Below are 15,835 nucleotides of genomic sequence, written 5' to 3' on the forward strand. Positions count from 1 at the left end.
CTGGTTTTTTTTTTTTTTTAATGACTGACAAAATCCCACTGAAATGAGACTCCTCACAATGTAGCATTCACTGACTTGCTTCATTAAGTCAGTTGGGTTGAGCCTAGTGTGAATGAAGTGAAGGCCACAGGTTTTTCTCTCTTTGTTGAGTCAGTTGTTTTCACAGAGAACAGCTTTTGCATTATCACAGGAAAAGAAACCAGTGGAACTGTACCCTTACTACTTAAGTGCTAAAACTATGTATGTTTACATGTGGTTATCTTTGAGTCTTTGCAGCATCATGGAGAAGGCGATGGCACCCCACTCCAGTCTGGTGGGCTGCAGTCCATGGGGTCGCACAGAGTCGGACACGACTGAAGCGACTTAGCAGCAGCAACAGCAGCATTGTAAAATAGATATTACTACTCTCACTTCTTGCTAAAGAAGGGGGTGTATCTTCACAATATCACTATGAAATAAATAAATAGATATCATAACCCCCATTTCCAGCTGAGGCCCCAGGGGTCCGGAGGATGGCTTCTGTACTGGCTTGACTGGGACAGCGATGTGACCCGCTGTGTGGGGCTGCTGCTAGCTGGTTGCCTGGGCAGGCCCTTTCCATTGAGGCCTTATTTCAAAACCTAATTTTTAGTCTTGCTGGTCCATACACTGGACTTTTTCTGTGAGCTCAGAGATACCCAAACTCTATTGATATTCTTGGGCTAACATAGTTTTTCTATGGATGATGGATCAGCCAGAAAGCTTATGTCTTTATTAATATGGCATTTCTTCTTTCTAAGGACCAGGAAAGACATCCTCTTTCCAAAATCAAGGGCTCACAGACTTCTCTTGCCCTTCATCCAGTCTGATCCCCTCAGTGCCCCTGAGTTCTTCCTCAAATATGCATCCGGCCATTTCACTCCCTTGAAGGACCACTCAGGGACACCTTGCTCCCCTCTGGTTAAAGCTGAAGCTCCATTACTTAAGTCACAAACCTTTCTCTCTTTGGAGTCATCTCTTCTCTCTTCACTCAGTTTTAGGGATATTGAACACCTCCGTCAGGCCTGAATCTTTTTTGCATGTGTGCTTTGGTTTATTCTGGTCCCTTTGCTAAGATCATAGTCTTCCTAGTTTTTTCCTCTTCACTGTAACCCATTTATCTGTCTATTTCAGGGCACAACTTAGACCTAGCATCCATCTGGAAGCTTCCCCTGACCCTCCTAATCTCAGTTATTTGCTCCCACCCTCAAGTCAAAGTCATCTAATAAAACTTGTGCTTCCTCTATAATAGTTTGTGTTGAATTGTGTCCTGTTTATCTATCTGGTAACCCTCACCAGAATCAAAGTTCTCTGAGGCCGGGTCCATCTTTCATTCACTATTACTTTTCTACCTTGTACTTGTCACAGCCTGCATATTCAGGAAGTGCTTAATAAAGTTTTCTTGAATGAATAGAGAATGAAAGACCTCTGTTGAAGCCTTTGCCTTGCCACTTTCTAGTGTGTGACTTTTGCTTTATATGTAGGAAACTGTAGGCCCTCAGTTTCCTCATTTATGAAAAGAGAAATTTCATTGAGATGATATGAAATTCTTTCCAATCATGAACATGTTGGGATTCTAATGCAACTCGTTAGCCATCCAGAAGCTATAAATCAGTAGTCAGTCACATCTTGCAAATGATAAGTTGGGAGCATTGCCACAGAATTCATTTCTTGAACATGGATTGATTATTTCACTTCACCCACTTATATGTATATTAATGATCATTAGATTCATACCTGTTCTTGTGTTGATTTTTCTGTCCTTAACTCAAGGGCTTATTTTCTGCTGGAATACTCTCTGCATCTATACTGATAGAAACATCTGAAAGGAGCCTTTTAAGCCTGAGAAAATGATAAATTCTGTTTATGTTCACTGTTTTGTTCTTATGTCCACTAATTTTTTACCTAGAGGGGCTTAATGAAATCTTTTACTGTACTAATAATTTCAAGTGAAGGTAATTAAATAAGCCATTATATGAGAACAGCACTATCAAATAAGAAAAAGATCTTCAAGTTTTGCTGATTTTTTTTGTTTTTGATGAACTTGAGTTGGTAATGGACATAATACCATATATTAACAATGTGGAATATTTGATATGAAAATGAAAGGAAAAAAGAGAACTACCAACATGCCAGCTATAAGAATATGAATATGAAATGTTAATCATTGCAGTGACTCACACATGATGTCTGCTGGGTTATCCCTTATGCGGGAATCCATGTCAAACTACAAGACTGCATTTGAGCTTAAACATTTTGGAGGCTGCTTCCACGTACATTCTTAGTGCTTATTACCATAGGAATCAGAATCTTACCATGTCTCAAGTACATCTTGCTACTAAATTAAACATGTTTAGGTATTTCATTAATATTTATGTGTAGTAATCTGAAGTAGTAATTTACTAAGAGTTTCTATAGGTGCAATTGCTAAGTTGCTTCAGTCGTGTCCGACTCTGTGTGACCCCAGAGATGGCAGCCCACCAGGCTCCCCCGCCCCTGGGATTCTCCAGGCAAGAACACTGGAGTGGGCTGCCATTTCCTTCTTCAATGCATGAAAGTGAAAAGGGAAAGTGAAATCGCTCAGTCGTGTCCGACTTTGCGACCCCATGGACTGCAGCCTACCAGGCTCCTCCGTCCATGGGATTTTCCAGGCAAGAGTGCTGGAGTGGGGTGCCATTGCCTTCTCCGTAGGTGCAATTAATTTTTCCTAAAATTTGCTCTCTGTTTCCTGGTAATTATGACTAACTCAAGACTTAAAAGCTGAATTTCAAAATTCTTTCTTTTATTTTTTTTCCGAGTGTGCAGCGTGAACCTTGCTCCCGCTGACCTGGGCCGTGCCCTGCTCACCCCTCAAAATTATTTCTTAACCTTACTACGAAGCCTTGCTCAATTCAATGTTATTAAAATGATATACCTGATGGGTTAAGACAGCAATAACATAAGTATTCTAGGTAAACTCACTATAAATATATTTTATTTTCTGTTTTTAACTGAAAGTTGTCTTGTCCAATACAGAATTTCTTTTATCTTTGGACAAAACTGTATATGGCTAGTTTATAGACTAATTACCATCAGGGTTCTTTTCCTCTTTCTTTTCCTCTTACTTTTATATATTGTTGCTTATGTAGCAATCCATGATGATCTCTGACCTTGTGGCTCAGCAAAGCCTGCTTCCAGGTCAGCTGGCCATGACCTTGTTTGGACAGGGCACAGTCTTTTAGCAGCACATCAGGAGAACACCAAAGACAAATGCATTTGTTGTTCCTCTACTTACAAGTTACTCTAAATCACAACCAGTGAAAATGATTTAATGACTCAAATACTTGGTACAAAAACCTTGATGAAAATCTATATTTTTAAGAAAGTAAGAGTGTATCTTTATTTCATGTGGAAAATTGTGGTGGTTTATTTGAAACAGCTTTTGCATTTTATTATAGGTTACTTAAATTACTTTTTAAAAAGTAGGCTAGACAGATTAACAAAGTAGTGCTCATATTTACATGTCCTACACTCCAATACTTTGGCCACCTCATGCAAAGAGTTGACTCATTGGAAAAGACCCTGATACTGGGAGGGATTGGGGGCAGGAGAAGAAGGGGACAACAGAGGATGAGATGGCTAGATGGCATCACCGACTCAATGTTCATGAGTTTAGGTGAACTCCAGGAGTTGGTGATGGACAGTGAGGCCTGGCGTGCTGCGATTCATGGGGTTGCAAAGAGTCAGACACAACTAAGCAACTGAACTGAACTGTTGAAAGTGAATTCCAATTTTTATGCTAAACATAGGGTATATGGATAAATAAAGTATAGTTCAAATCTTGAAAGTTACTCATCATTTTGATGATCAACTGAATATTCTAAATTTGGCCATATTCTTTTAAAATGTTAATTATTTCCATCACTAATGTCAGTGATTCTTGATGATGGGTGGTGAGGGTCTATTTTGTTTTATTATTATTATTTTTAATGAGTGATATGGGTTTTAAATTTTTAATTAATTTATTTATTTCATTATTGGCTGCGCTGGCTCTTTGCTGCCTGTGGGCTTTCTCTAGTTCTGGCAAGCAGGGCTACTCTCTGGTTGCGATGCACAGGCTTCTTACTGCAGTGGCTGGTCTTGTTGCAAAGCACAGGCTTTAGAGCATGCAGGCTTCAGTAGTTGAAGCGCATGGGCTCAGTATTGCGGTTCCTGGGCTCTAGAGCATGGGCTCAGTAGATGTGACTCGCAGGTTTATTTGCACCACAGCATGTGAAGTCTTCCCAGACCAGGGATTGAACCTGTGTCCCCTGCACTGGCAGGTGGATTCTTTACCACTGGACCACCAAGGAAGTTCAGGACTGTTTTATAAACCATGTAGTATGCTGTCTTGTAGCTCTGATTTTTTAGATTACTTAATTTGAAATTTCAAATAGCATTAAAGGAAAATAAGAAAGGTTTTCATTATCAGAAGATTGAGAAACCTGTTTTAACTAATCTGCAGTTAAGAAAAAGTTGGTCCATGGCAGTATTTTTGATGGAGAATAAACAGAAGGAAATGAGTTGTTCCCACGGAGCAGGAATCCAGACGTTCTATGAGAGTCAGAAGTGTGAATAGCCAAAAACGCAGGGAAGGACGTGTTTGGAGAAGTTAAAAGGAAGCAGGAAAGAATACAGTGCCCAGAACAGTTCTTTGCACATAGCAAGCACTCAATAAATAGTTTTGTACAAATAAATGAACTTAGACTACCCAACCATATGAAGCAGGCATCTAATTTTCTTCTGATGTAGAGTACAGAAGTGACACAAAGGTAGTTAGTAGGGGTGTGGAGAGACTTAAGCTCTTTGGGCATCACTAGAAGTCTTATTCATGTTTAAATGAAGACAAATCTTAGATACCAGTTTACCTAACTGACATTTTCATCTTTAGAAAGGTGAAGAAGGGCTTCACTGGTGGCTCAGTGGTAAAGAATCTGCCTGCCAATGCAGGAGATCTGGGTTCAACCCCTGATCCAGGAAGATCCCACATGCCACAGAGCCACTAAGCTGGTGCGCTACTGTTGAGCCTGTGCTGTGGAGCCCGAGAGCCGCGGCCACTGACGTCTGCTCAGCCTTGAGCCCGTGCTCCACCACAGGAGAAGCCGCCACGATGAGAAGCCCATGCGCCACAGCCAGAGGCAGCCCCCACTGTCTACAACTAGAGAAAAGCCTGTGTGGCAATGAAGACCCAGCACAGTCAAAAATAAACACAAATTTTAAAAAGAAAAGAAAAGAAGATGAAGGAAATGTCTATTTGGGGATCAAATTTTAACCAAGAAGAGATTGCTTGGTGAAATAGAAGTGGAAAGAATGTGTGTCCATTTATTCAGCAGATATTCAGTGGGCACCTGCTGTGTTCAGGCACTCGGAAGACAGTGGCCATGATGTCATCTTAGCTTTTGTGATAACCAGGGAGCAGGTGACATACATGCTGTGGACTTTAGGAGGGAAATTTCAAATAATCAAAGAAATAGATGTGATTCTATAGTCTGAGACCCTAAAAGAGAAGATGACAAAGGAAATGAGAAACCCAACCCTTAAATTCAGATTAGGGCCCTTTCTATGTGCTCCCGAAGCTCCTCAAAACCCCTTGACAAGTCCAGTGTCAGGCTCAATCATAATTCCCCCGCACTCATCTCTACTCTGAAGCTTTAAGCTTTAAGAACTTACCTGGTGGCTCAGATGGTAAAGAATCTGCCTGCAATGCGAGAGACCTGGGTTCGATCCCTGGGTTGGGAAGGTCCCCTGAAGAAGGAAAAGGCTATCCACTCCAGTATTCTTGCCTGGAGAATCCCATGGACGGAGGAGCCTGGTGGGCTACAGTCCATGGGGTTGCAAAGAGTTGGACGCGACTGAGCAACTAACACTTTCACTTTAAGCTTTAAGACAGCAGGGTTGCATCTCTCACACTTATCTTTGTATCCTAGCAAATAGGACAGTACCTGGCACACAGCTTACACTCACACACCCACATATACTCACACCCACAATTCATTATATATATAATGAAGTAAGTAGTAAACAATACTGAAATTCTGATAATATAATCCTGAATATTTTTCTAGATTATCAAAGATAATGTACACCTTCACACACACATTCCAAGTCTAACAGTTCAGTTTTTTGAATGATTAGAATTAAAGGGTTAAAAGTTCTAACTAATGAGGAAAAGAAATGGCTGCGGCTACAAAGGACATGCTCAAAGTAACTCACAATATAAAAGACCATTTCAAGAAGAATGCAGGGAGAGGCAAATAACACAGAACAAATACCAAAGAGAGAGATAATCCCATTAGAATAGTGTCAGGAAGCCTAAAGTCCAGAGTGAGCTGAAGTATGTAAAACATTCTAAAAACAACAAAAGAGACTTAAAAGGCTGGCAAGGAACAATGCTACAGAAAATGACGGTGACAGAATAAGCCAAACATAGAAAACTGGGATGCTTGTGATGTTCAGTACTATGCCCATTTTTGCTAATGACATAGTTATTATTTCTGTCAAGACTGGGATACTTTTATTGTTGTTTTTTTTTTTGGTAGACTTTCGTTTTACTTTTGTAGAAAAAAAGAACAAGAAATGGATAGGACTTCTGATGAGAAAAACGAAAGGCTATTCATCTCTTCCTATTTTTGCCTTTTAATCAAGGATCATGATTTCTCACCTGGTAGGACAGAACAAAATGTAAAGAAGAGGGAATTGAGGCCCACAGCCGTGAAACACCAGATCCTTAGCTGTTTGGTGTGGATCGGGGTCTCCTGGCCCAGGCTGTAGCCTGAGAACACTCACGCCTGTAACTGTCCCACTCCAGCCAGCCGCCTTGGAGGCATTTGTGAATGGAAAACCCCCCAAGTGCCTGGTGATTGACAAAAAAAAGAAAATATGAAATCCCAGGAAAATTCAAAAATTTATTCTGAAACTTTTGAGAACACTCAGAAAAGAAAGAGACAACCATTAGGCACCAAGAAGTCAAGCAGGACTAAATGATTTTCCTGTTCACTAGAGTAACTAGAATGCAAGATGAAGAAAATGTGGTAGGTATGGTGTATATGGATTTCATCCAGGCAGTTTTCACAACATCTCAAGATCCTATTATGAATTTAATGAGAACTATGAACTGAATAACAGAAGAGTCAAGTGGATTCACAGCTAGGTTTGCATAACCAAGCCCAAGGAGTGCTAAAGAATGGGTCCATGTGATCAAAGGGTGATCTATAGACATCTACTTGTGTTATTCTCTAGATCCTTTATTAATGACTTGAATGATGATTACTCTGATAAAAATAATAGAAATAAGAAACATCTGTTGAACTCTTCTGTTACTCTGTATGTATTCATTTATGTAAAACAATAGTCCTATATAGTTGAGATTTTTATCTCCACTTTACAAATAAGCAGCACAGAGGGTTGAAGTAACTTCCTCAAGGTCACACAGATTATAGGTGGCAGAACTGAGATTCAAGCCCAGACGGTTTACTTAATGGCATAAGTTATATGAATTATATCCATCAATATGTGGATGACCAAAGTGAAATGTGAGGCTTCGCAGGTGGTTCAGTGGTAAAGAATCCACTTGCCAAACAGGAGACATGGGTTCGATCCCTCGGTCGGGAAGATCCTCTGGAGAAGGAAATGGCAACCCACTCCAGTATTCTTCCCTGGGAAATCCCACAGACAGAGGAGCCTTGCAGGCTGTTGTCCATGGGATCGCAAAAAGAGTTGGACACAGCTTAGCAACTATAAATAAAAAACAACAAAGTGAAATGTATAGGTATGTAAAGTTAGAGCTTTGGTGCCCCCACCCCCAAAATAATAATAGAATGGAAAAATTAGCCCAGTAAATAAAGATAAAATTAATTTGAGCCAAATGTAAACTCATACACTCAAGTTCCAAATAAATCAACTGCAAAAGTAAAGATTGGAAAGATAGGACTTATAGCAAATCAGGAAGTCTTGGGAGTTTCATTTAATATTGGCTCACTATGACCAATGAATCAGAGAAGGCAATGGCAACCCACTCCAGTACTCTTGCCTGGAAAATCCCATGGACAGAGGGGCCTGGTGGGCTGCAGTCCATGGGGTAGCTAGGAGTCGGACATGACTGAGCAACTTCACTTTCACTTTTCACTTTCATGCATTGGAGAAGGAAATGGCAACCCACTCCAGTGTTCTTGCCTGGAGAATCCCAGGGATGGGGGAGCCTGGGATTCTATGGGGTCGCACAGAGTTGGATACGACTGAAGCGACTTTGCAGCAGCAGCGGCATGACCAATGAATAGTGTGATTGTCAACAATATGCAATCTTAGAGCAAAATTTAAAATCATTGTTCTTTTTCCCATTAATAATTTTCTACCCCATTTGACTTTTTTATTTAACCAAGTCAACATTCCATTTTTGACTCTAGTTCTAGGGAATACTAAGGTTTTTCAATTTAGTGGAATGAACCCACTAAATAATTTTTAAATGAGTCCCTTTATTTGCATTGAACCAAAACAATGGCAGCAGACTAGTGGAATAAGCAGAAGCTTGGCAGTCAATCCCGGAGGTTGAGTCCCCTTCTTGCTATTAACTGGCTCTGGGACCTTGGCCTTAAAGTCTCAACACCCAGTTCCCTCATCTAGAAGATGGCAACAATAACACCTACCTTGCAGGAACATCCTGAGGACTCAGGAAGTAGACATAAAGAGATAAAATTATATGGCATGGTGCCTGAGGGGGTTTCGTTTTCTTCACTATTGTAGCCCCAACAAGTAGGCTGGTGCCTGACACAGAAGGTGCTAGGCAGTGTTTTCTAAGTGAATACCTAATGAATGAATATGTTCAGTAAAGGATGAAAGTGAAAGTCATTAAGTCGTGTCTGACTCTTTGCAACCCCATGGACCATGCAGTCCATGGAATTCTCCAGGCCAGAATACTGGAGTGGGTAGCCTGTCCCTTCTCTAGGGGTTCTTTCCAACCCAGGGATCAAACCTCCCACATTGCAGGCAGAGTCTTTACCAGCTGAGCCACAAGGGAAGCCCAAGAATACTGGGGTGGGTAGCCTATCCCTTCTCCAGGGGATTTTCCTGACCCAGGAATTGAACCCGGGTCTCCTGCATTGCAGGCAGATTCTTTACCAACTGAGCTATCTGGGAATAGCAGTGTTATCATGAGAAGTCTTTTTAAAGCAACAGACTGATTATTCACAGATTTGAAGAAGGGGAATGCTTTGTCATAGCTAAATTTATTTTTTCCCATTATACAGCATAGCTTCAGGATTTTTTAAAAACTAAAGTAAAACTATGACCTTTAGGTCATCTTTGTAGTGTTTCCTCAATTCTTCCCCCACTTCTTCCTGGAGAAAAATGGGGTAAGGACTTCCATTCTTCTTATTTTGTCTAGTCAGATATTATTTGAAAGCTTGAAATGAAAAATGAAACCAAGTTAAGTCTGGCTGATAGCCATTCAGAAATAGATTTTTTTTTCTAAGTAGATTAATTTTCAGAGACATTTTCCTCTTTAAGACTTCCTCATTTTTAAAAGAAGCATTCAGTAAAACAACAGGAATATGTTTCCAGTGTCTAATTATCTCTTTTTCAAGGCTGAATTTGGTAAATTACATAGTATTAGCCGTTGGTCATCTCCCAGGTAAAAAATAAAACCAAATGATCTTTAATATAATTTATGACTTTCTTTCCTAGAGCTAAGTGAAACTCGGCTTCATAGCTTTTGTTTGTTTGCAGGCCTTTCGTGTTAGTCAGATTAAAACTAATGTTTTTACAAAACTGTAAGGACAAAGAATCAAGTTGAACTGGTTTAAAAAAAACAACAAAATTCCAGTGTTTGATTCAGCATTTCAAGAATAGCAGAGAAAATAGAGTCTGGTTTCTGACAGTGGGGTGGGATGAGGAGTTGGGGTGGGGTGGGAATGAGAAGGAACTCTCCCAGTTGCTAAAAGGAAAACGAAACAAGGATGTTATCTCTTCGCTGTTACGAACAGGACAAGCGTATAATTGAAACCAAAGCACATAACACCTTTTCACACACTGCCTTCTGATGTCATCTAATTACTTACTGCCTGCTAATCTTATCTCCTTCAGGAGCCTATCTTAAAATTACGCTGAGTTACCATTAGTTAAACACATCTCATCTAGCCAAAACACATATGGACTCCCAGTAAATATTTGTTGAGTTTTGTGGACTGCACAGGTGGGTTTTCTTTTTGGCCTCATGCATGGCTGACTCATTTATGCCAGAGAGGTTTTGGTTTTGCTCTTTCTCTTACCTGAAATGCCATTCGCATCATTGGCAGTACTTTCTCAAAGCAGTGCAGAAGAGCACCTCTTCTCCCCTGATTAACCCACCTAAACTGAAGCCATCTCACCCATCGAGAAGCCTGTTTTATAAACATGGTTGTAGTCATTTCAGAATGATTTAAGATTCTAATTTCTCTTGGCTCTGGCATCACTCATACCCCTACAATATACACACCTCAGGAATAGGCATTGAGTCTTATTTCCCACAGCAATACACACAGGCACACCTCTACACATGCAGTGTCCACCCATGGAAGCAAAGGATGTGTTCTACAGCTGGGTAATGAAATGTTTAACATTAGTGAAAAAAGCCAGACAGCCCTGATTGTTTGTCTCTATCAGTCTGCCAAGAATGGGTATAAATGGAATCAAGGCTGTGAGAGATGGATTTTTTTCATCAGATAAGTTATCAAAACCTAATACATTTACACCTCAAAATTGCTTTAAAGTAGATTGGGTGACTAACAGAAAGTCTTTCAAAGGGAAGTAATATATGGTATTATATTTATTTGAGAGACCTGTACAATATTTGAACTACTGTACAAAAACCAGTTTTGAATCATTCAGTCTTTAGAAAAATGATTTGGAAGAGATTAAACTATATATCGCTGTGGCTTATAGACAGTCATAAGCATTTGGTACCTTCCAGACTTCACCCAGTGTGAGTTGAGCCATAGGCAGGCTGGGACTCAGAGCAAGGTGTATGCTTTCAGGCCTTTGATTGTTGTACACTAAAGAAATAAGCAGACAGTTTGTGAGAAGGTTTACAAAGAACCCATAGTGTGCATAAGGGTATCAACAGCAACGAAAATCCATATGTATAGGTGGAGTTAGAGAGTATTTAATGGTGAGGTTAGTGGTTAAATGTGTTTAGCATTGGGCTAGAAACCACTCTTTTTTCCTCATATTCCATAGAAAAGATACATTTTCAGACAGAGCTTTGATGGAGGTGAACGGGAGGGCTAGTCTAGCTACCTGATTATCCTGCATACAAGTCTCTGAGTTAAGAAAATAAGTAGGAGATGTTGGGGAAGTTACCTGGTTAAAGACATGGGATACATGGGGTCCAATATGGGAAGATATAGAGGGCTTCAGTGTCCATGACTCGCTGGAACACTGCTGGGTTGGAGATAAGTGGGGAGAAGGAGAAGGAGTGGATTGGAGTGTGTGTAAGTGAGGTGGCTAGAGTGGCATTTGACACCGCTTGTTTTAATGATGACAACGCTTGTTTTAAGCGATTCCCCAATACTTGATGTTGAAACCTGGGGAATAAATCATTGCAACCAAGAAAAAAATAAAAGTGAGAAGACATTTATTCCTCTTTTGCCACATGTCTTTATTGAACATTTCAAAGGTCAAGGACACTCTCCTAAGTACTTTGGAAAACAGAAAGGAGAAATTGAATTGGTCAGAGACAGGCTTTTTAAAAGGAAGGGATTCTTTCTGTAATTCATTTTTAAAAGTACTTATTAATTTTCCCAAAACAGCATATATTTCAGTTGGCAAATTTTTATTTTTTATTATAGCTAGAAATTGAAATAAAATTTGCTAAGGCAGTGAATATGATGTCTAGAATTTTGAACCTATCAGTCAAAATGAGTTTTATTATCTGTGATTGCATTAGAATAAATTCAAGGACATTAAAATTATGTTAATTCTCTCTTTTATCCATCTTGAGACAATTACCTAAAATCAGCACGTATCAAAGGAGATTTCATAATTTTTAGGCTGTTCTGTTATTAGCTCTAAGACTTTATTTGAACTTTGTCCTTTCCGTGTTATAGCTGCTCATTGCCCTCTGAAGACAAGAACCTTGAAGGTCAACTTGGTCACTAGAGCACTGACCACACCTGCCAACACAGGGCAGGAAAGTGTGACCTGGCATGGGTTTCTGAGTCATTCTACAAAGAAGAGGTGTTCTAGTCTTGGATTTACTTTTGCTTATGCTGAAATTTTAAGAACATGATAAACAAATGGCTCTGTGGACACCGAGCCCTGGGAGTCTCTCAGGATGCTGCAGTCAGGCCTCAGCCTTGTGCCGCCACCCACAGCTCCCTGGAATTGCCCTTTGCCTCATTTAAAGTGGCAGCATCCGTGGCGAGGGAAGGGTGTATCTACATGAGGGCAACTTGTGCTCAAAAGATTGTGTTTCAAGGACCAGCTCCATCACTGGCCAGATGCATGACCATAGCCTTTTATGGCATAGTTTTTCACCTGCAAAGTGAAGATGGAGGAAAGCAACCACATATGCTTTGGAGGAATTGATGAGATTATTTATCTATTTAGATTTATTTTATAGTGCATAATGTGCCCCAAGCATTGTTTTAATCACTTGAAAAATATGAACTCATTTCATCTTCATTACTACACTCAGAGGTAGTTACTATAAATAGCCTCAGTTTACTGATGAGGAAATGAAGGTGTAGAGAGGTTGAGTAACTTACCTAGGTCCCCAAACCAGTAAGAGGCAGAGTTGAGATTCAAACTTGGTAAATTGCAGTTACTTATTTTCTATCATAAGAAGATAAAGAAGAATCTGAATAGCAGAAAATGGGCAGTGTTTCCTCTTTGTGATCATTTAGGGGACCCTGATTCTGTGGCAAATAGATGGGGGAAATGGAAACAGTGACAGACCATATTTTCTTTGGCTCCAAAATCACTGTGGACGGTGACTGAGGCCATGAAATTTTAAAAGATGCTTGCTCCTTGGAGGAAAAGCTATGACAAACCTAGACAGCATATTAAAAAGCAGAGACTTCACTTTGCCAGTACAAAGCTAAATCAAAGCTATGGTTTTTCCAGTTGTCATTAAATAAGGCTGAGCACCAAAGAATTGATGGTTTCAAACTGTGGTGCTGAAGAAGACTCTTGGGAATCCCTTGAACAGCAAGGGGAGATCAAACAAGTCAATCCTAAAGGAAATCAACCCTGAATATTCATTAGAAGAACTGATGTTGAAGCTGACACTCCAATGCTTTGACCACCTGATTCGAAGAGCTGACTCACTGGAAAAGACCCTGATGCTGGGAAAGATTGAAGGTGGGAGGAAAAGGGGGACGACAGAGGATGAGATGGTTGGATGGCATCATTGACTCAATGGACATGAGTTTGAGCAAATTCCTGGGGATGGTGAAGGACAGGGAAGCCTGGTCTGCTATACCTCATGGGGTCGTGAAGAGTTGGACATGACTGAGCGACTGAACAACAAACACCAAAGATATTGTGTGTCTGGTGACTATGGGACCATAATTAATGCAGACACCCCTGCCACAGGGCTGGCTATGAAGCTCTCTGGCTGACTGCCTGGGACTGGTTAGTGAGACGATGGGGACAAAGAGAGGCCTGAACCTAAGGAGAAATAGTGCCTTTCTCAGAATGTGTTGAATTTACGAGTGATTTTTCTTTCTTTTTTTTTTTTTTTTAAATATCAAACCAGCAAACAAACATATATAAGACTAAGGTGCCTGTTGGTGGCACAGGCCTGACAGGCAAGAAAGCCTTCTCTCTTCTGAGTTCCAATGGTTATCCCCACCCCCAAGCTCCTCACACTGGCTTTTCATTGGTAAAATCCACTTTAAAAAACTTCATTCCTATGGGTGAGAGCATCACCCCAAATAAAATGTATATACCCCTGGACACAGTAGTACCTTATTCATTGGGTGTAAGATTAGCTGGCAGTTGCCTCCAGTTAGGTCTGGAGCCAGGAACAGGTTTTAGAACAGGGAGGAGGTGCAGGGTGAGGAATGTTTGCTGATTGATTGACCTGCCTATCCTGGTGTCACAGGAAGATTAGAAGCCCTTAACTGACTCACATTCTCAGAAACTGACCTTTGGAAGGATGACTGTGGTCCCGCCTGCACTGTCTCTGAGTCTCTGAGGCAGTCGGTGTAAAAGTTCCAAGTTCAATCTTACAGCTCTGCCTTCCCCAAGTGGAGAAGAACGAAAAACTGAGCATTCGCTAACAGAGGCCTGAAAGCCAGAGCACGGGGCAGTTTTACGTAAAGGAAACAAGCATTTTCGCAGAAGGTGAGTCCCTCCAAGCCTCAGGTGTCCTCAGCCACCATCCCACCCCTGGTTATCCAGCCACCACACTCAGGATCCTGCTACTTACCCAGTCTCTGACTCTACCTGAGTCACACTGTTAATATGACTGGACACAGTAAAAGCAAGTTGCTAAAGGTGGTCAGTTCAGGGGAAAGGCTTATCTGTCTGTTGAGAAAGGCAACCAAGCCGGGCATGGGAAGCCCTGATTTGGACACCTTACCAAGTGAGTCGAGGTGGATTTTGTGAGAAAGGCTTAGGAGCAATGGTACTGGGTTGGGGAAGGAGGCATGAGAGGGTCCGGCTGCCTCTAGTTCTCTTCTGCCTCAGTTCCCTAGCATTTCTCTCCCAACAGATGCCATCATAGCGTGTTTTGATTCAGTCGGTGCCAGGGGCAAATGTTTCAAGGAAGTAGGAGGGACCTGACTTTCTCCGCTACTTTGAGAAAACCATTCAGTGTTTACTAGGAGGGTGCTGACTTAATGAAGCAAGAATATTGTGAGTTCCTTAGAAGAAAGGTTTTTGGAACCAGAATATGCTCTGGAGAGATGGTGGCTTTCTTTACCAGATGTTTATTCCGTGACAAATGAGACCACTTCCCTGAACTGGCGGTGAAGGTAGAGCTTTGTTTGCCAGGTTTTGTTAGTACTTTTCTTTGCCAGGCCAGAGCTATAGTGCAGAACCACAGCGCGTGTTTTCTTTGGAGATGGGTATCAGTGTTTCCCTTCAAGATTTGCTGTAAAAACAAGCCGACTTCCAGCCCACCCCCTCTGCAAGTCTGCCCCTAACCCTCTGATGAGACTGGCTAGCTGGGTTGATCGCAACCCCAGTGGTGCTCTGCCCCAAACCTTAAGCCAGTTCAATTCCAGGTCTAATTTCCTGAGTCCACATACTGCTTTCCTCCCCCACCTCCTCTTTTCCGTATTTTTGCTTGTATATCTATCTCTGTCACATGGTTTAAGCTCCTTTGGGGGCAGGTATTTTTTTAGGGCTCCAGAATCACTGCAGATGGTGATTGCAGCCATGAAATTAAAAGACGCTCCTTGGAAGGAAAGTTATGACCAACCTAGACAGCATATTAAAAAGCAGAGACATTACTTTGTCCACAATGGTCCATCTAGTCAAGGCTATGGTTCTTCCAGTGGTCATATATGGATGTGAGAGTTGGACTATACAGAAAGCTGAGTGCCGAAGAATTAATGCTTTTGAACTGTGGTGTTGGAGAAGACTCTTGAGAGTCCCTTGGACTGCAAGGAGATCCAGCCAGTCCATTCTGAAGGAGATCAGTCCTGGGTGTTCATTGGAAGGACTGATGTTGAAGCTGAAACTCCAATAGTTTGGCCACCTGATGAGAAGAGCTGACTCATTTGAAAAGACTCTGATGCTGGGAAAGACTGAGGGCAGGAGGACAAGGGGACAACAGAGGATGAGATGGTTGGATGTCATCACCGACTCAGTGGACATG

At 41.2% G+C, this 15,835-nt stretch overlaps 1 protein-coding gene across 4 annotated transcripts in view; it reads left to right on the forward strand.

Annotated features, from left to right (window-relative positions):
* Positions 1 to 15,835, forward strand: part of SPATS2L (spermatogenesis associated serine rich 2 like) — a 188,618-nt gene that overhangs the window by 61,960 nt on the left and 110,823 nt on the right. Inside the window, exon 1 of one of the 4 annotated variants that reach the window (XM_055573047.1) lies at positions 14,174 to 14,355. The exons of the other annotated variants lie outside the window; for them this stretch is intronic. The gene's annotated coding sequence lies outside the window, so the exon portion shown is untranslated. Of the gene's footprint in view, positions 1 to 14,173; positions 14,356 to 15,835 lie in introns of those variants that run through there. 4 annotated transcript variants of the gene reach the window in all.

The sequence above is a fragment of the Bubalus kerabau genome, chromosome 3, assembly GCF_029407905.1.
Source record: "Bubalus kerabau isolate K-KA32 ecotype Philippines breed swamp buffalo chromosome 3, PCC_UOA_SB_1v2, whole genome shotgun sequence".
Lineage (NCBI taxonomy): Eukaryota > Metazoa > Chordata > Mammalia > Artiodactyla > Bovidae > Bubalus > Bubalus kerabau.